This window comes from Aythya ferina (genome assembly GCF_964211825.1).
Source record: "Aythya ferina genome assembly, chromosome: 1".
In the NCBI taxonomy this organism is placed as follows: domain Eukaryota; kingdom Metazoa; phylum Chordata; class Aves; order Anseriformes; family Anatidae; genus Aythya; species Aythya ferina.
Window position 1 is genome coordinate 148,764,040 of NC_140296.1, and position 21,289 is coordinate 148,785,328.

At 39.8% G+C, this 21,289-nt stretch overlaps 1 protein-coding gene across 1 annotated transcript in view; it reads right to left on the minus strand.

Moving 5' to 3' along the window:
- The window catches only part of LOC311443188 (uncharacterized protein), a 289,234-nt gene that overhangs the window by 136,171 nt on the left and 131,774 nt on the right, over positions 1-21,289 (minus strand). The window contains exon 3 of the mRNA XM_084533165.1: positions 19,299-19,432. The gene's annotated coding sequence lies outside the window, so the exon portion shown is untranslated. The remainder of the gene's footprint in view (positions 1-19,298; positions 19,433-21,289) is intronic.

Below are 21,289 nucleotides of genomic sequence, written 5' to 3' on the forward strand. Positions count from 1 at the left end.
TCATCATCTCAACCACTGCAAATTGTAGCTGTTTGCCTGGTGAATAGTTATGTAGTCAGTTTTGTACCTATCTACCTTTTGTGTCTATCCTAGAGCATGATACACTATAATTCTCTAGTTGCTTAGGAGAGCGTCACATCAGGTGTTCTCCAAAGCCTTAATAAGCTCAAAACATATAAAGTCTAACGCTTCTCATCTAGCAATAGAAAGGAATCTACACATTTCATTTATCATGAAAATACTAAAAAGAAGGAAGTCTTTTCTTTCACCTCAGTGGATCAGAAACATGTTTAGACAAGGAAGCACTACAGGATAACAGATAGATGTTTTCAATACCAGTCATTGGTTCCACTTTAGGCAACTGTAACTCTACAGCTGTTGTTCATGTTGGCAGTAGTAATATATATTCACATATCATCTGTGATTCCCTTGCCACATATCACATATACCAACAGCCTTACCAGTTCATCAAGGATATTGCACTCTTTTCACCACAGGACTTTGGCCAGCACCTAAGAGATCAAAGAAACATGCAAGAAACTTTATAGTGGACACTCCGGTGACACCAGTCTGTAGGGGAATATGTTTCTATATTCATCATTAATGAATGACAACTACCACAGAGTGAAAGAACTTCAACCCTATATATTTAAAATTCTGTTTATTGGGTGATTCTTCCTATGTAATTACCTTTTTTTGCTTTCAGAATTTCTTTTTACATGGAAAATTATGCTGCCCAACCTTGGAATCACTTACCACTACCAGGTAATACTCTCAAACAATATTTTAACACTATTGGATGCAAAATATGATAGCAAAAGAAGGAGTTCACACAATGAAACTGAAGAACAAAGTGCCACAATTTCTGTGATACATGATAAAAAAAAATAAAAAAATGTTAAGTAATACAGATCAATTGTCCAACTTGATTCACTTAAGAATTTCTAAAATTCAAAGAATAAAGAAGGCTACAAAAAGGGGAATACTGGTAAAGCAGATATGCTATGAAAGTAAAATAGGAGCTCACTGCAGGATGCCTGGTGCTTGAAATTGGCCTTATCATAAAGATGTAAAAGAGACTTGTTTTTTTTTTTGTAAAGGTGTAAAAGAGACTTGTTTTCAGAGCAGCATCTCAAAAGAAAAAGAAAATGGTGGTGTAATGCTACAGTCAGTCAATCAATTATGAATCTCTGGCAGAGGGGAAGCAAGTTGGACTTAGAGGAAGTAAATGGAGGCACAGAGAGGAAAGGAGTCTGAAGAACTGTACCCCATGAAGGTTAGGGGACACTGGATGACTGAAGTCAATGGGCATGAACCCTGGAGCATTTCGTAAGCCCTGGGTACAAACTGAGAGTCATCCAGCACTGTAGTAATGCATGCACAGATAGGACACTGCAAATAGTGCACCAGGGCAGAGGCATGAGTAGGAAGGTAGGACTGGAAAGAATTTAGGAAGCTGGAGAAACAAGAAGGAATATAATGAGAAAGATGTTCTTCTGGCCACATGAGAAAATGTCCATTGCTGTATGGGAATAGAAACTTACTGTTTGAGAAAATTTCTGTGCTGGACTGATTTGTCGTGGCACCTACATTCTACGGGGCCTACAGCAGAGGAAGTGGTAAGCCTCACATTTACAAGCCCAAGAATAGGATGATTTTTGAAAGCAGATTTTGTAAAAAAAATACAGAGAGCTGGAACCAGTGAAGAGAGAGGGAACTGGACAGTTAGATGCTGGACACTGGCAGCTTATCACATGGCTTCACAGAGTTAACATTAGCATATATTTTTGCATGTGAGTGTATTTTAATGAGAAGTATGAGTCTGTACTTCCCAAATCACTCCTGCATATGAAAGCCGTTAGTGAAGGCTTTCTCTGAAGCTGGCCCATGCTCCAGTTTCCAGCCAGCCACTGAAATGATACACAAAAGTGCTTGTTCCACAAAAGAAGCCAAGTGAGAGCATTCCACATGTGCCGTTAGACTCACTGTTTGCATTGAAGCACAATGAAAGAAAAAAGTCCATGATTTAAACTGGATACGTCTCAGACAGAGAGGAACACTAGCACAGGGTTTAGGACACAGACAAATCTGCAGTGTACGATCCATGGGGAAAAATAGAAGCAGCATACCTTATAGAGGGAGAGGTTTATAAAATTCCCAGTGCCTATGCCACTCTTATAAATGCTCCTTCTTTTGTTCCTGCAGGGCTCCAAAGAATAATAAAAGAAAATACAAAGCGGAGGAGGCACCACTGAGCGAGTGCAACAGTGTTTTATTAATCCATGTGATTAATCCAGCATGCTGAGGAAGATTCTTTACAGAATCAAAACGTTCATGTTTTTGATCCACATGGATTAAGGGAACACTGTGGCATTCGCTCAGTGGTGCCGCCTCTGCTTTGTGTTTTGGTTTTATTCTTTGGAGTCCAGCAGCAACAAAAGAGGGAGCATTTATATGAGTACAGCAGCATGGGGACTTGGATAACCTCCCCTCCCTTCCTGAAGGATGCTTCGGGAATGTTTCTGAGGGCTACATCTCTTGTTTGTGTCCACAGCCTGCTCTTGAGAAACCAAACTACTATCAGATAATAGAGGGCTGTTTCTGCCAAATCCTGAATGACAGTTGTGCTGCTGAGCAGTTATGCTATAAATCAGACACGTACCTGTGTAAAGTAAGCAGACAAAAACTAGAAACACAGGTTATATTCAAAATTTATGTTGGAGAGGAGGGGGAAAAAAATCAATGTAATTCAGTAGATTTTTTTTTTTTGGCAGAGCAAAGGACTCAGACATTGTACATGGGACCTGACAAAAACCTTTAAGTCTACACTTAGGGTTAAAGCCAAACCCAGAGTAAACTGGCTTGCATTTATTTTTTTACATGCTTAAACACTTTGCTGTACAGAGTCTATATTTTCACTTGTTTGAACTAACAGTGAGTGCAACAGCAAGCTTCCCTGTAACAAAAACTATAGATTCTGACAAAAAAAAAAAAAAAAAAAAAAAAAACAGATTCTGAGTTCGAGTGAGCTATTCCAATATATTTCAAGGAACACTTATTTGCTACGCATCTACAGAGAAGCATGCAAAAGTTAATAAACTCTATCCGGTACTGTGGCACCTGGCTCATTTCCTATGCCGGTGTCTAAACTTCGCCTTGCCGTGCTCAAAAGCCATCAGTAGTCTCTACCTCTATTTCTGACTTTTGCCTACAGGTACTACCATCCTCTTCATCCTCTTGTGATTTGCTTCTTTGCCACCTGTTGGACATGGCTTCTCCCTATTCATGCTGTTTTCATCAGGGGATGCTTTTCTTTAGGCAGTTAGCTGACCTTTCTAAGTTCGAAATGAAGAAACTTATGGTATCAAATAGATCAATTTTGCTGGCCCACATCAAAAAGAGCAATTTTATTAATTCAGCACTAAATAGTAATGCGTGGATGTCAGGCACATGTGACTACAAGAAATGCTGCGCATTTGGGTGATTCACAGTGAAAGGAAGGAAGGCAATTCAGGGCATTACCAGGTCTCAGCTGGTGAAGAGGAGCAGTGACTGATCTGAATTGAAGCTCTGTAACTTCCTACGTTGCCTGTGTGGCTGTGAAGCACCTGGAGCCTCCTCTGTGTCTCACAGCTGTAACAAGAGACCACCTGAACATGTCTCCTGTACCCAGGCTTCCAGCCCCACACCACCACAGCTCCGCCTGGGCAGGCAACCATGGGGAGGCTCAGAGGGATGCATGCACAGTGGGAAAGGAGGGGGCTTTTCAGGTCCGTGAAGCTTTCCAAGAATGTATCTGACTGATTGTTCTCTAAGCATGGACTGGAGTTTGTTTTTTTTTTAATTATAAACTTGTCAAATTCAAGGGCTCTAACAAAGGCAAATCCTGGATAGAAGCATAAATCCTGCTAGAGATCTACTCAGTGCTCACAGAGAACACCAGAGCTTCTCAAAGAAACAGTCTAAATCTTTCTGCATTAGCCAAGTGAAGTTGTTTTCCTTGACATTGCTCTCAGAATCAGCATTGCTGTTGCTGCTTTGACTATTAAAAAGACTCTGTCTGAGGCATACAGCAAATATGGAAAAAGTAAACCTGCACAGTGAAAATTTGGCAATGTGTTCTCAGTGCCTTCAATCACTGATATTAGCACACAATTTTAACAGTAGAACATCATTGCCCATACTTTATAATTACACATAGAGATTAAAAAATAGCAGCAGTAATATCCGATAATCAATATATCAATAAAATATTTTTCATCTTATTCTAGGAACTAAAATGGATTTACATACTTATAAATGGAGAATTTGCTTAACATAAAAAAATGAAAAATATCCAGAATACTCCAACTATTTCCTCTATATTTTTATGCCCATAAATAAACTATTATTCATATCTGTTTATATCAGTCTTCTCTTTAAGTCAGACATTCAACTTGCAAGCTATACTGATGCAGTCTGACAACATTTAAATACATTATGAATTAATGCCAGACAATCTTGCAATCTAACACAAAAAGCACATTTGAACTTTGCTCCATATATTGATGGAAATCATATACCTAGGCACAATTGCTCTGTCACTTTTTAAAAATACATTTCAGAAAATTCTCCCATCTCTTAGTCCAGAAGACATAAGAACTCAAGATTATCTGGTGGAGACAACAGACCTTGTAAAGGGATAAATTCTTCCACCCCCAGTTCTCAACGTATCTTTCCAAACACCTATTGCTAAGGATTTGAGGCAGTTCCTAAATTTGAGCTTCTTATCAAGACTCCCCATGATGAATCTCTGCCCTCTCTTAGCAATAATTTGAGATAAACTGTAGCCCTCATTCTGTTGGGAGAAATTTCCAAAGCACTTGGCATTTGGCCTCACACCAATTCTCCTTTGAAGCTGGTGAGTATAACGAAAATGTCTTGCTCCCCACTGAGCAAACATTTGACCCTAGACTACTGGGAAGGAACAAACTGGACCTTCTGCTTTTCAGAGGAAGCTAAAAGGTTACACAGTCCCTCCTGCTGAGTCCTAACTACTCCAGGCAATATTCTTAAGTAGGTTCTGCATGCCGAGGTGTCATCATGGCTCTTTCCATGACATATAATATGGCATTCATGGAAATCAGTATGACATTTTTCTGGTGCACCTCCAGCGCATCTTGAAAATTAAAAATAAAAATGGAATTTTGGTCACATTCATAAAGAAAAAAGAGAAACCATACTAAAATCTTTCTCACATGCTGACTGCCATATGGAGTAAAGGCTAAAGCTCCAATATGCAAAAAATATTTTCAAGATGGACCAATAAATGCACAGTATTGTCCAGAAGTGGGAAGATGAAGGTAGAAAAGTATAAGGTACTGAGGATGGCATAGATATTGGTACAGTTGCCCTGAGGAAACTAGCAGCCTTTCCTTTCTTGAGAACTCTTAATCAAGATGAGACAGCTGTGCCCCAATTCTATCATCATCTACCAACAGGTGATCTGTTCTGGACTAGGCAGAAACTAAACTAGATAATTGAAATAGTTCTTAGCATGAAACAAATGTACATTTACACAAATTACAACCATCATTTTTGAAAAAGGCAAGGGTAGCAAGAAAGTGATTCAATAAGCAACACATGATGCCTTCAGGCTGCTAATAATAAGCAAGAAAGAGGAATTCATTGCCATATGATGTTTTTTATCCATTCACAATTGTTGAAATTTTAAAAATTATTATAAAGAGGGCATGTGGTCTAACTCTGCTGAAGATCTATGTCACAAGATGATGCCAATACATGCAATACAAGAATAATTTTATTGTGCAAGTGTAGTGGTGTAGTGTAGTTATAAGAAATAACTCTGCTCCACTCTGAGCCCTTTTAGACACTAAACAGAGAATGTTTTTGAGCACAGTATAGGTTTGTGTGCCCACACTACCAGCATACATCTGAACTTCTCTTTGATGTTCAATTTTCTCGTCCAAAGCAGAGTCAGATAACAACAGATTCCACAGTCATAACACTGACAACTCCAACATCCTAAGTCTCCCTGACTGAAAACACGTATTTATTATTTAGGTTTTTCAAATGTATTCTTCTGAGAGGGAGAAGCCCGTGAGATTTAATTTTCCTTTTGAGCTCTAAGACCCTGGCGACTGGTGCTGAAATTAGGGGCACACAACATCCTCAACAATGATACTAGTCTGGGGCCAGACAGCTAAATTTCCTCTCCATTCTGTTTTCACTTTGTGAAGTGAAAAATGAGTGAGATTTAGCACATCTCTGTACTTGGTGTTTGAGACACCATCCTGCCATCCCAGAGCAACAGCATTGAAGTGGAAGTGCAGGAAGTATTTTCCAGCATAATCTGTTGTCTTCCAGGTGTATGCAAATGAAGAATTTCTAAAGAGAAGGAAGAAATACATATATTGATTTGATACAGTTTAAAATTTAGACAGGTTTTTCAATTAATCTTTACTTCTTGGTTTCTCCCAATCATTTTCAAACAAATTACTTCACTTCTGGTATTTAACACGGGCTTTTTAAGGTTAAGCAGTAGAAGTTGGGCAGAAGTAAGGCCAGCAGACTTCCAGAACCTACACAGACATCAAATGGCACATTGTGATGACTAATGGAGAATTTGTTTTGGTTTATACAGAACTAATGTTTACCAGATGCATAGCAACTCTGCATTTGACTTTGCATGTCAGCCTTCCTGTTTCTGCCACAGCTCTCACTGACTCCTTCCCCTGCAGCTTCAGGTAAATATCTGTAACTTCAGCCTGTCCCCTCTGCACTCCAGCCTGGTCCTTCACCTGCCCTTGCATCCCTCAGTGCTGCTCAACTGATCACCTGTCAGTACAAACATCAACAATTAGAATTCCTTGCCTATGTTACACACAGCAGCTCCAAGGTATTTACCCTGGGCACTTAACCCCAATCTCCTAGATAAGCCAGCAAACACTGTGAAAAGCCAAGGGAGGAGGTTTTGGCGGCAGAAGGGTTGAGGATCATAGGGTGTTACAGGATGGAGCTAGCAAGAGACATCCCTCCACCAGCCCCTGAAGGGTGCCTGCAGCCAAGGTCTACAAGACAGGCTCAGGATGTGTTGTAACACAGCTCCTGAGCTCCTCAGCACCATTCACCACAGGCTCTAGTTCTCAGCATATAACATATTCAAAACCATTTCCACTGTCTAGTTGCATAAGGATTCCCTATTCCTCTCTGGGTTCCCAAGTACTGCAATCCTGGCAAAGATGGCAAAAGAAAACTGAGACAACAGAGTGAAAAGGAGCACAACAGGTGACTTAAGAACTTCTAATACTCTCAGTTTTTTAATGAGCTAAAAACTGCACCCATGGTTTCTAACACATTTGAGAGCCTTCCATGGGATCAAGAGTTTTACAAAGTAGAGGTTTATGCTCCTCCACAAGCAAAAACCAATAAACAAAAGGCGTTGTAAATGGTATCTGCCTAATAAAAAATGGAAGGAGAGAGAAAAGAGCAAAGCTGAACAATCAAATGAACAATAATTCCCATTCTGTAAGTACCTTTTGGGTTCACATAATTGGTCCACAGACTTCATAGCTTCCCTATAGCCACCTTTAGCATCTGTTTTCCTTGTTTATACCCCACCCTACTCTGAATTAAAAAATTACAGCAGAGAGGCTTGGAGCAGGAAAAGGTAGTCTGAGAATTTATCACAAGGGATTGAACTCTGTTTTCATAATGCAAAGTGAAATGAAGGGGAAAAAATCAATGCAAAATGTAGATATGAGTCTTTCCTGTAAAATGTAATCTCAAAAGGTAAACCATTATTATTGGGGAACTATTTCTGAGACTTCTTGATTGTTTTATTTATTATAAATGTTTCCTTGAAGGCAAAAAATTATTCCCCCTAGTAGCGCATAGACCTGTATTTCAGCATGTCTCAGTACTATGTTTCAGATGCATTCTTCCTTAGCCTTTGCTATCATCCCAAAAGGAGGACTGCACTCTGGCCAACCGTACTGGTGTCTTGGCAGTGATCCGAGAGACTCCACTGATGCTCACCTTTCCCACTAGCAAACAGACATCATTTTACCATTGTCGTTAAGCATAGTTATTATGTCACAACAAGTACTTTTCAAGAAGAAAATGACCACAAACATCTTTCAGATCTAACCGTTCGCCTGATTTCAGTTTATTTTTTTGCATAGTCGAGGAGAAGACAAGGACTATAGGACATGCAGGGTTAAGTGTGACTCATTGTAAAGAACGTGCCCTTTTCAATAATACAGCTCTTTTGATTAACTAAAAGCAAGGCCTTATATATTATACACAATCCTCTTTTTAAACAAGGCAAAGTCCCACACTACAAAGATACTAGAACAGTAAATATTGATTTTCTTGGCTGATGGTACACCTCATGCCACACAGCCCACTCAAGCATCTGCTTGTTACCACAAGCTATTCCCTTTGTCAAGGGATAAAGAAAAGTAGTGTTATGTGCTATCGGCTGTGGATTGCAAATATTTAAAAGAAATAAATTTCTCAGAATGAAAGGTACCTTCTTTTGATAAAAAAAAAAAAAAAAAAGAAAAGAAAAAAAAAACACAACTATTTACTTTAGGCCTATGCCCACCCCTAACACCTGTACTTTCCAATTGTTTGCTTGCCAAGAACACAAGAACACTGTGGATTTTTTTGCTGGCTTTTTACTTAAATAACTATTTATTATGCACAAAATATCTATTGAAGATGTACAGTGTTTTACTAGAAAAGGAAGTTAGCCTGAAAATGCTGCAGAAAATTCAATCTATTGATAGGTTTATATGTATTCTGGTACATTAGCAAGTGCTATATATTTGCTATGAAACAAAAAGCATGTACTAAAGAAAAGGTTGGGTTTAATTTTGATCTCTTGCTATCACTTAGGTATCCTTACTCTTCCCATTTTGTAGCAGATTTGATGTTATATTTTGCTGAAAAAGAACCACAACAGTAAATACGGATGCAGATTTGTAATGCTGTCAGCGTGGAGTATGAGACATCAGGTAGAATAAAATACGCTTTTTAGTGTAGTATAGAGAATAAAAGTTACCAATGCAAATTAAAAGGTTATACTTAGTCTGGACAAAGGGGCTTCCACTCCTCTAGTCACAAAAGAAAATAAAAAAAAAATACACAGTGATTTACACAGCCATATATATATCAAATAATAATAATAATGTTACTGTGTTGAGCATTCAGAAACAAGGAGCCAGCAAATACAAAAGAAAAGGAAAAAAAAAGACAAAACAAAATCTCAAATACATGACATAGAAACAGGCATTTGCCAAATGCATCTTTAAAAAGTCTTTCATACAAAGAGCGAGGCCAGAGAACAATGTGTCATTGCCTGCCTTAACTATAGCATAGGGCTTCCTTATGGGTCTTCTCTGCTTTATTAATTGGATGAAAGAATCATAATTCAATTACTTAACGATTTATTACAAAATACTTTGCCCACACAAGATTTTTCAGCATGTAAACACCATACTATTAGGCTATCTACTATTACAGGCCTAGCATTTCAGATTTCATTAGTAAATAAAGCCAGGTTTATTTGTAATAAAGTTAAGCCCTTCCAACCACTGACCATGGAAACCAGATTTTGAAATAATTCAGATTTGTGTTTCTGTTCTTTCTAATTAAGGGTAATATCGGGAAGGACAGACAGTGGGTAGCATTGTTCAAGCACCATGGATTTAAGCAAGAAAATCTGATTATCAGCTCATGTCAGAAGCCAAGCGATAATGCAGCTTAGCATTCGTTTGGGCTTTTTCTTTAGCCAAAAGATAATTACTGTTCGTTAAGTCTTACGTAAGTGTATCTAATATCTATGGTCCTAAAAATTATGAATAGTAAAAGCACACAATGGGCAAAGAAGAGTTATTGTATTTATTATTTACTTGGGCTGCTCCATCATGGTAATTTCATTAGCCAGAAAAGTTAAACTTAATGTCAAACTATAATTTCTTAAAGGCCAAAAAGTTAAACATCAACTCTCATGCAACTGATACCAGAAGTTACATTTTTATCTGGACACAAAAGCCGTATTAAAGCGACGTCCAGCCCGTCCTGTGGTCTCTCCTCAAACAAAACAGGCACTGAGGCCAGCCGCAGCCTTCCTGGCCACACACTGGCTGTGGCACAGCTCTGCGGGCCGAGCATCTGCAGGGCATGTAAAGCCCCTCAGCTCCCACTCAAGTCATCTTAGTGAGCATTTTCAGTGGGAGCCCACTGAAGAGATGGCAAGGAGCTGAATTCATACTTAAAATCTTGCTTTGATAAACTGGGAGGCACCGGGGAAAGGCAATGCCCCAAGGTGGTGAAGGCACTGCAGGGAGGGAGTGGGAAGGGAGGTTGCAGCCTGGCCCCACAGCATGTGTAGAGCCGGGGTCTGACAGAAACCTCAGGAAACTAAAGCAGCAGGGTACATATTTAGCTGCCTGGGTAAGGAGACTCAGCTTCCTAAAATCTCTGTAATATAAACCAAAAGAGAGACGTCTCTGGAAGAGGATTCAGAGCAGGGACCTGGCTCGCATGCTTGAATCAGCCCAGTGAAACAACTGTCTCTGCCCCTGCCTGTATTAAGTACTTCAAGAGACGAGTCTCTTATCCAAGTGATGTGCAGAAATGGAGAGCGTGGGAATACCTCCCAACAGGTACCAGCAGCTGCCCCCTCCCCAGCAGCCCTCTGCTGAGCCCCAAAATTACCCTCTGCTGACCATGGGTTGGGCACAAGGCCTGGGAGCCTAATAGGAGATCTCTACTCCTGAGCAACAGCAGGGTCCTGCCTTCCCACCAGGAAATAGCAACACTCCCCAAAAAACGTGGTCCTCTTCCCAATGCCCTGCTGACAACAAGCAATGCTGTTACTGTGCTCTCCTGCAGAGGTTTGGGGAGAGCTCCCTGAGACCTCAGGAGGTGCAGAAAGCACATATTTGCCAGCCCCACACACCAGCCACCTGTTGAGCCAAGGAGTGGATCCATCCGTTGAGCAAAGTCAGTACCAACCACCTGTATTTATCCCCAACCCATTCTTTAGCTCAAATACAGGCTTTAAAGGAGTTGGCATTTGCACAGTCACCTCTGCATGCAAATTCTGTACATGCTTTATAACAGCTGAAAGGGTTGGTAGGTATGACATACACCAGAGATGAAAAGTGACCCAACTGTACTTGTGGAGCAAAGCTACCTGTCAAAACCACTTGATATCCACAGTAACAAGGAAAAATCCTTCATGCCTTAAAAAAAATAAAATAAAAAAAAATACAGCAAGTCCACATTGTTATAATTAATGTCTTTTACTTCTGACATGGACAGATGTTGGGAAGAAGGTCTCTGCACTACAACCCTATCTCAAATAATACTACAGTCTCATCCTTAGGGGAGTTGTACTGACCTCATCGGAAGTGAAAGAGGCTGATTGCTGACCAGAATAACATCTTGCTCAGCTTGCATATCATGCTAAGAAAGATGTCTCCAAGACAAATGATAATAGACAACACAGGGTCTCTAAACTGGATCTGCCCAGGGCATGATTCAGCATAAACTGTCACACCTGCTTGAAGTGGCAAATCAGTTCACTGGCAATTTCTGTTCACCCTTGGGGAAAAAGAAATAAATTTGGCTAATGAAAGCAAAGCACGAGTAAGATGGAAGATTTATATTCAAGTAGTAAGTCAAGCATGCTAAGAACTTACTTGAACAAGATCATCAATGAGAAATAAAAGGAAAAAGCTTATGTGTCCCAGCAGGTGCAATAATTCTAGCTGCCCTGTTAATGACATGTATCAGCAATTAGGAGACAAATAAATAGAGGGAAAGAAATACTAAGGTTGCCCATAAAGTAAGTCACTTCAAAACACACGCAATTTTCATGAATAATTGAATACTGTGCAAAGAAAACAAAATTAGCAGGCAAAGAGAAACACAGGTGTAATCATGAAACATCATCTTCTGTTTACTTTTTATGTGTACACTTTATGACTGACAGGGATCGTTTACAATGACTTTCATCATAAGGTAGGGCATAGATTTGGCACCTTTAAAGCAAATTATAATGGCAACAGCACAACTGCTAATGCAAAAATCATTTTGCCTCTCAGAATAGCTGTTGCTGGCTTTGTAACCATAGGTTTCTTTCATACAGAAGACAGTTCTTCAGAAACAGAGAAGTGAAGCACCATGGAACTGTCAGAATATTATCTGGATAGGGATAAAGAGAGAGAGAGAGATTAAGTACCAGAGTAGCAATAGGACTAGGAGATGTGGCTTAATTGCCCCCTCTCTGGGGGCACCTACCTCTCCTCCATCAGCAAACAGGAAAAGCTCTCCTGTAAGCAGTCAGACTGTGGCATTGACACAATATTCACTTGGGCTGAGCCAGACTGTTGAAAATGCCCTAGCACAGATCTTTTTTTACTTCAGTACAATGTGACAGAGCAAAAAAATAAATATAGGTCTCCTGAATCACCTCGTAAGACTTCAGTCTGTCTGCCAGATCCAAAGAAGAAATAGTCGGGTGTACTCCATAACTGTTCAAAAGAAACTCAGTGCTAGCACTGCTGCATTGCAGAAGTATTTCAAACTGTCTGCTGTCACCTGCTAGACCTCCATCTGAAAACTGCTGCTTCAGAAGGTAAAAAAAAGGTTGACTTGGCTTATTTAGGACACTATAGAAAAATTGGTTAAGAGTTTAAAAAATATATAATAGAAAAAAACCTTTTAAACCCAAATAAAATTTACTTTAAGGGCTGATTAAACTACATTAATTAAAACTTGTTAGCCAAATAATAATTATGAGAGGATAAACTGCAATGACCAGAGACACCGATGCTACTGGTACAGATCAGTGCATAGCCATGGAAACTTTCAAGGAGCTCTCAACCATTACCTGGAGGTCAGCGTTCTTATCCTAAGAGATGGTTGGGCAGAATCTCACAGTACTCCTCTGTCATGAAGCTCCCAGATTTGCCCATACATAACCCCATAAAGCTCCAGAGATGTGTTTCTTTCCCTATGGTGTTTTGCTCATCTTCTCAGAGGTAAAGGGCACAGCCAGGCAGGGCAGGGCCACTGTGGCCATGCTGCCCCTCATTGCCCTGGTAGCCACCTCCTGGCAGTGGCACCATCTAGTGTGTGCTGGAGATCAGGGGGCATCCCAAGCATTCCCCGAAGCCAGACCACTCCATGGGGCTGGCTGGCTCCTCTCTGATCCATCTGGGATTTCCCAGCCTCTGGCAAGTTTCTCCATTCAAACTCTCTTCCTGTAGAAGAACCATTGGGTGGGGAACCAGCTTGTCCCAGCATGTGTTTCAGTATCACCTAATCTACTGCCTGTAAACGAAGCAGTTTGGGTGGCGTCCCGCTGGGGGAGGACCAACGCAGACATCATCCATGATTTTGCTGCGTGCAGGCAGCTGACAGTGGCTGGGGGGAAGAAGTGGCAGCCATGGGTGAGCAGCAGCGCGGTCGCCTCACCAAGCAGCATCAGCCAGGTAAGAAAGCCTCACCTTGGGCATCTCCAGCAGGTTCATCACCAGTGGACCTCTAGCCCCAATGGTGAACACCTTGGCATGCAGCTGAGTCATTTGGATCATACAAATGGTTCCAGCACACTCAGAGAGATCATTTGCATGAGCCAAGTTACTCAGTGTTTGCAGGAATAGCCTTCAGAGAGGTCAGTGCAAAACAACACAATTTTGGAGAACAGTTGCAGTGTTTTGAATTGCCCTGGATAGGCTTTTTATCAGTCATTTCTTTGGACTTCAAAAATCATACTGTGTTTTTCAGGACAAGGCTGTATTTTTCATTACCCTGACACCCAGAAGCATTTTATGCGTAATATAGCCCATCTGAGGATATCAGTTTCTTGCTATCTACAATTGTAACATAACTCATTAACTTCACTATCTTCATATGTTATACTACTATAAAAAAGGTCATCCTTATTAATTGAAAAATAGTTTCTAAAAAAAAATTGACTAAACATCTTTTTTCTTTCTCTTGCAAACACTCACAAGTATATAGTGGCTCATTGTTTTCCCTCCTTGAATAGATGTCTTTAAAAAGCGCAAATAAAGAGAATTAAATGCTGTGTCAAACTACTGGTACCGCATGTTTAAACACCTGCTTCCCTTCATCAGTCCTTCATAACATTGTTAAACGATAATTATACATGCTGATGAGTAACGAATCAAAATACTGTAATCTATCTTGAAAGGGGTTTTGCTAATATTACACATAAGGCATTAATGGGATATTTAGACTGTTCTTGTGAGAGAAAACATACCTTTGTATACAGAGAAAGAGAAACACCAGGAGAACTTATTGCATTTTTCTCTTTTACAGCTGGCTTCAAACATGGTTTACTACTCCTTATGCATTTTATATACCAAAAGGGTGACTTGGGGCTTTTTGCATATTTTAGTCTGAATATTACAGTTAGTTTCACAATTTTTGTCACAGTGACTCTGATGTAATGAGAGCTGCCTCCCCCACATCCTCACCTCCTGGCACTGCCCTCGCTCCCATGTGTAGTCCTGCACCATCAGCTCCTCAAGGCAGCAGCCATGCCCCAGTGCTGTCCAAACAGCTCTGAAGCTGGCTGGGAGAGGGATGTTCCTGCACTTCCACTCATCCGTTTAGCTCATGACAGTGACTTCTCTTACAAAGAAAGTCCACAGAAAGAGAAACTGGAACACTTTGTAACAGAGGAGTTAATGCTGCAGAACTCGTTAGAACCCAAGGTAGTTTTGGCACTTGCAGTACCTCTTCCTAATGCACTTCAAAATTCACCGCTGAAGCAGCATGCACATTTGTGTAGCATGCAGCAGAACTTGTGAACAGTCTGTTTCTTACAGACAGTCTCTTCTGGGGATTCTCTCATGTCTAATAACAAGTTGAGCTCTCAGTGTAACTCTTCCTCAGCGGGTAAATAAACAGGATTTTCCCCCTTTAACCAGACATTGATTTTCCAGACACTAGTCAAAGCTTAACATTTTGCTACCTCAGCTTCTTTACATTTTTATATATATCAATGAGCAAGCTCAGAAGTTGGGACACCCACAGTGCATCATGACAGTACAAGAGCAAGTCCACCTCTACCCTCAGCAAGATCCTGAACCACACTACACATCTACCAAATACTGGGGAGGGGAAAACAAACAAACAAAGAAAACTAAAATGCAGAACTTTGATGGATGTAACTAATCATATCAATGGACTCTTCAGCGCATTCTAATTTTCTTGCAACTCTATTAACTTTTTATTAACCCTTTCAGTGTTTCAGAATTACTTCTCTCCCTCTTCATTAAGTATCTCATAGTCTTACTGATCCTCCTTTGCTAGATTTCCTTTTCATTCCACAGGTAGCAAACACCTTTTCTAGCCAAGTGTCTAATTGATTGATATAATAAAGTAAACTCAAAATAGATAGTTTGTACTGGCTTGACTTTTGACTTTCTTGAAAGATATAGCATTCCTTCTCCCAAACTACCTGGGTTTGTACTTTAGTCCCTAGTACTTTTAAAGTTACAAATACAAACTTCAGAACTCTGTGCTAAAAAAGTGTGAGCCACTAGCAGACAAGTACCTTGCAAAACTGTCTGCCTTTCAGATCGGATACAAAATAAATAATGACCTCTAGAGCATCAGCTATGAACACAGTACCTCTGAGTACCCACCTCTTAGGTGAATTTAAGTTTCTTACACCCGGAGGGAAGATTACACAGCTCTGCTGCTGTATATCTTGTTCCCTGCTGTCTATCCTCTTCACACCATATAATATGTAATAGCCTCATACAATCCTAAACTGCAATTTCATATCATTTTATGTTTAGAGGTGTGATTTTCTCTTGAAGAAAAGCTTTCCACAAAGAGCAAACAAACCATCCATGATTTCATCATTCAACTGGCATTCCAGCAATTTGCCATTGTCTTAATCAATACTTCTTAATCTGATATAACTACTTCACTATCTAGAAAGCAACCTTAGCTCATGTTTTTTTGCACATTCACACAAATTTACGACACTGAACATAGTGAGCCAATGCACTTACACACCATTAATAATGTTGGCTTTAGCAATCACACAGTCCTGATGGGATTTTCAAAACTTTCCCTTAATTTCAAAGGAAGAGGTGTTAAACCAAAACTAAAAAAATTCTTTAACTTCCACCCTACTGTGCTTGACTAAAACCCTGTGGAGCAATTTAAAAACCTGAGCCCAAAGGAACTTAGGCAGGCAACACAACAGGTTTAATCATGCTTGTCATTTACAGAAGTGTGAATCTACAGTAATTCCTGAGATTTTAGCAATTTGTGTCAGATTCAGTTGAATCTTGGTTACATCCACCTTGGAAAGTGAACTTCAAGACCACGAAACAATCTTAAGGTAGGGACAATGAGGTTGTATTCATATCCTTTCTAGTTGTGAGCAAAACCATATGGTACTAGCAGAAGCAAAGGTTGGCCTCACATACAAAACCAACCAAAATCTAAAGTCATGGAAACTGTTCTCAGTTATATCAATTGAGTAATTAATTCAAAAGGCCAATTACAGTTTAAGCATTGATACTTTAAATATTGATAGTAAAGAATCACCATTGCTGCTTCTTTTCACTATTTTTGATTCTGTATTTACAGCAGTTTAATATCCTTTAAAAAAATAATTGTGATTTCTGGGTTATTTGATGTTAAAGTGCATCCATATCTGCAACATGGTTAAAAGTCTTATAAAATAATACTATAACTATGTCTGTTGTATTATTTAATAATTTCTCCCAAAGCTTTTGAGAGTGAAAGATAACTTGTAAAACTGCTCAAGAAGCGAAATAGCATAGATCTCCAACGTACTTTCGTCCTTCCAATCTGAAGTAATATCCTTTACTTAAGTAATAAATTAATTGAGGCAAAGACCAGAGGGTTTTTGGTTTATATATATCAGCCCTTTCCTAAGGCTTTCCCATGACACTGACAATCTCTTATAACAAAAGAGAAACATCACAGAACAGCAGCATGTCTTAGTTCTGTTCCTACAAGCTATACTAGACTGGTAACTACTGAAGAATATCCGATCATCCCAGTATAAAATTTCTATAAATCTTGATGGAATACCACGCCACTTTCTACATGCAAATGACTTAGAGAAAGAAAAAAAAAAAAAAAAAGAAAAAAAAAAAAGTTGTGATGTTATTCACTTATGCACTTATTCATTGCTGAATTCCAGTCTTTCTTTCACCAGCAGAAATTCCTGTGCCCTAATCAAGCTGGCAGAGTAATGTAGGACTAATAACAGCAAGAAACAGGACACAAATTCTCACCTCTGCTACGTGCAGTTATCAGGAAAACACCATTGGGAAAAGAAAAAGAAAAAAAAAAAAAAAAAAAGTGCTAACAGCCTTCATATTTAGCATTTATGCAATACAAACGGAGTGTAAATTACTAAATTAGAAGAGCAATGTTTGACCCCCATGTAAATGTGTAACAGTACCAGTAATGTAGCAAAAGATTGGTCTAAACTGCACAATTTTACCTACCTAGTAACAGTGGCTGAGTCTCAGAAATAAATCATATTCTCTCAAATATTTCCTATATGCTGGCCTACAGCAGCTATATAGTACTTTGATTAAGCTGTCCTGAAATTAGTGTTAAAATCTGCAAGCAACCCCCCTCTTTTTGCTTGCAGACCTTGTGTCTCCACTAGGGGGTATTACCAGTATATCTATATTGCCATAGGCACACCAGCAATGCCTGCCTCCCCTCTTCCCCTTCCAGGGTCAGAATTTGTACCAAAATCAGCAGGTTTTGTCCATCAGGGCCCAGCAGACTCCCTGAGGTTCTGCAGGCAGTCTGAATGACATTTTCAGGATGCTGCGCTATGGAGAAATACTGTGAGAGACTGCAAGCACCAGTATGCCTTGGCCAGCAAGAAATTATTCTGTTCTAGGTGTTGTAGGGAGCCAGTACTTGATTATCATGGCATCCCTGAAGACCTCTGCACACATGCTCACTCTAGCAGTGTTTTGCACATCTCAAGGCTGTAAGACTGTGGACTTTACTTTTTTATGCCCCAACAGCTGGAAAATAGAAGAAAATGCTGTGTCTTACTTTAAGAGCAATTTATAGTGAACAAGCTGCCACAAACACTTGGATTATTTGTTTTGCAGAGGAAAGAACGGTATAGTAACAGAAAGGCAGGTGGGGAGTCTTCCCTGTGTTGGCCAAATAGAAGTGTGAGCCTACAGGGAAAGGTGATTTGAATTCATGTTAGCAGTTGTTCATTAGATAATTCCGTAGGCTGAACTTTTTGAGTCTACACCCTTTCTTTTCCCACCCAGACAGACTGTTTTCTTTGTGACTCTAGTCTTTATAAATGTGTGGCTTCAGGGCCAAGAACAACCAAGATCTACCACATGCAACACTGCAAAGAAAATAAGTGACAATTCGCACCCCAAAAACTTTGCAGCATAGAGAATACAGACAGGGAGAAAGGTCTGTGGCTAAGCAGAAGAAACACCAAGCCAAGAGTCAAGGCACTGCATTAGCAGCAGGATAAGTAAGGTTAACAGCAACATTTGCAAAAAGTAGTGGGATCGCATCTCATGCGATGTTTCATCAGCTGCTCCACCAGTTTTATTCCCTGACACCTCTGCCCTGAAAATTTCATGGCTGAAGAGATGCAGAAGATGATTACAATTTGGGACTGTCTTGAACAAAGAGAAAAAAGACAGGATAATTGGCAATAGGGGCTATAGCCATACCTGCCTCTTCCTTCTACAGTGCTGGGATACCTTACTGAACTGCTCTCAGTGGCCAACTTGAGATTTTTGGGTTACACACAGTCTTAAAATAGATTAGATGCTTTCACTGGGTGAGCTGCATGTTACACCTGAATAAAGAGAGGAGAAAGAGACTGGGTCCTGTTTTTCTGCTCACACAGACTTGAATTAAAAAAAAATGCAGCCAACAAATTGGCTTTTATTATTAGCAATGTCATTAATTATACCATTATTCACAGCTAGGAGATAGTAAGTATTAATTAGCAACAGCAAACCAACCTTGTCTTGGCTCCAATAATAAATATTGTTTCTAAGTATAACTTCCTGAAATATCTCCAGCCACATCAAGGTCGCACTACTCGTCCTTAGGGTAAAATGGTGCTTTTAAATTTAGAAACATAAACTAGATTCGTTTATATTAGAGCAAATACACTAAAAATACAGTAAAAAAAAATATAAAAAAATAAAGTAACAGTAAACTCGATATACTTTGTTTTCATTTACCTTAACGTTTCTTTATTTGTAGTGTAAAAAGGACTTTAGCTGCAAGGAAAACGAGGTCTGGTAGCTCCTCTGCTATATAGTAGTTCATTGTATTCACACACCAGGAGATGGCAAGCACTTCTGCACAGGTATAGCTGACATGGAAACAGAAGAGAAACATGCAGGTAACAGATCCTTCAGTGAAGGTAAAGTTCAGACCAGCAGGAGACATCGTACCAAACATCTCTTTCTTCAGGCCCTCACAGAATTTCACATATTTCTCATCTTTCACTCTGGGCCCCAATGGAAGGGTCTGTTCTGGGGGGACATATTCAGACACAGACATTTTATCACCGCCCAGCAACACCCATCTGATGCCAGCTGCCCACTGACACTTTGTCACCAGGACAGCCCCCCACTCTGGCACACCAGTAGTGCCTGCAGCAAAAGTTGGTACCCACTACCGTGGTTGCAGCAGGTAGCTGGCCTTCACATGTGATAACCTTATGTGTTCAGCATAAACCTACCATTTATACTCACAGCAATGGAAAATATTAGAGAGTATATTTCTCTATTCAGAATACTCTAGTAAATTCAAGCAAGTGCCAGTGCTGACCATGTCAGAAAGAAAATATTTCTCAGTTCAACCATGCTAAATCTAATGCTCACATCAGCACTGTCAGTTCTTACATGATATTTTACAGGGGATGAGTCTGTAGATCTAAGGTACTGCAAATCATCTCCAATAGGCAGACCTAGGTCAGCTAAACCCTTTTCATGCTAGAATAGCACAGGGAAAAAAATGTGGACAGCATGTGGGGCCTGAGTTTGAAGAGTGTAGTGGTCACCACTGAAGGCTTACTCCCCTAACCATTCATCGTAAATAAGAAGGAAATTAGGACAATTAGAACAGTTAAAATGTAAATGACAGAAATAGCTGAAAACCTTTTTCTTCCAGTTCCTTCTTGTTTAAACAAAGCCCTAACAAGCTACAATCAGAGAGGTCTGCAATGGATCCATGGCAACGAAAAGCCCTGGCCTATGGCTACCATCTTTCCCAGCACACTGACATTAATTTACCAGATATACATGTACACATTTCAGGAAAAATCACCACGCTCAAGCTTCATTCACTGAAAAAGGGGATCATTAGCAAATGAAAGAAAAAATATAACAGGTCAGCAATTTCCTTGATGAACTCATCTATTTATTTTTATTTGAAAGAGAAAGATGAAATTATTCTTGTAATTTTTGTGCTTTGTACCTCTAGTGAAGAGAAAATTGCACCTATAAAGCTGATTTTGATTCTTACACAGCAGATGAATAATAAAATCAATGCTTTGACATCTATGTATTCCTAAAATATTCTTCATAGAGTCATCTGAATAGCACATTAAATGCAAAAGGTGATAGTGCTAGCAATAGTTCTAAAAATTACACCAAGCAAGGTTTTATTTGTTGTTGTTTTGTGATGGTTTATAATCCTTGTGTGTGGAAAAGGGGTTATTTAATCAGTCAAAAGATCAAGAGCCATCCAGCAGCAGAAGAATACTACCTCCAAGCCTGATCGAAGCAGGAATTCCTAAAAACTACACAAGATGTGAATTACCCATTAAAACAAAAATCCCTGGCAGTTGTGATGGGGATTTTGGATATGCTGTATACTACTGATGTGGCCATAGTACTTATTAAGAGTTAAAAATCAGTTAACTTTGTGGGTGGAAAAAGGTCTATGATGTTTCCTGTTGGATGTTTTCTTGCTGTCAGCTTGTAGGTCTGACTCACCTGGCAGAGATGAGCTGTGTTATTCCATAAGTTCCCCGTGCTACTTGCCAAGTTCTGTCCATCAGTCCAGGAACTTCTGTGTGCTCTGCTATCTCACCCTTACCCGACCCCACAAACCCTTCCTCAACTGCCAGCAATGCTGCTGAGTTACCTCATGCTGTTGTCTGTGGTCTACAGGTTACCCTTCTTGCTGTTGGGGGTCTTTCTCCTCCTTGTAGCGGAATGAC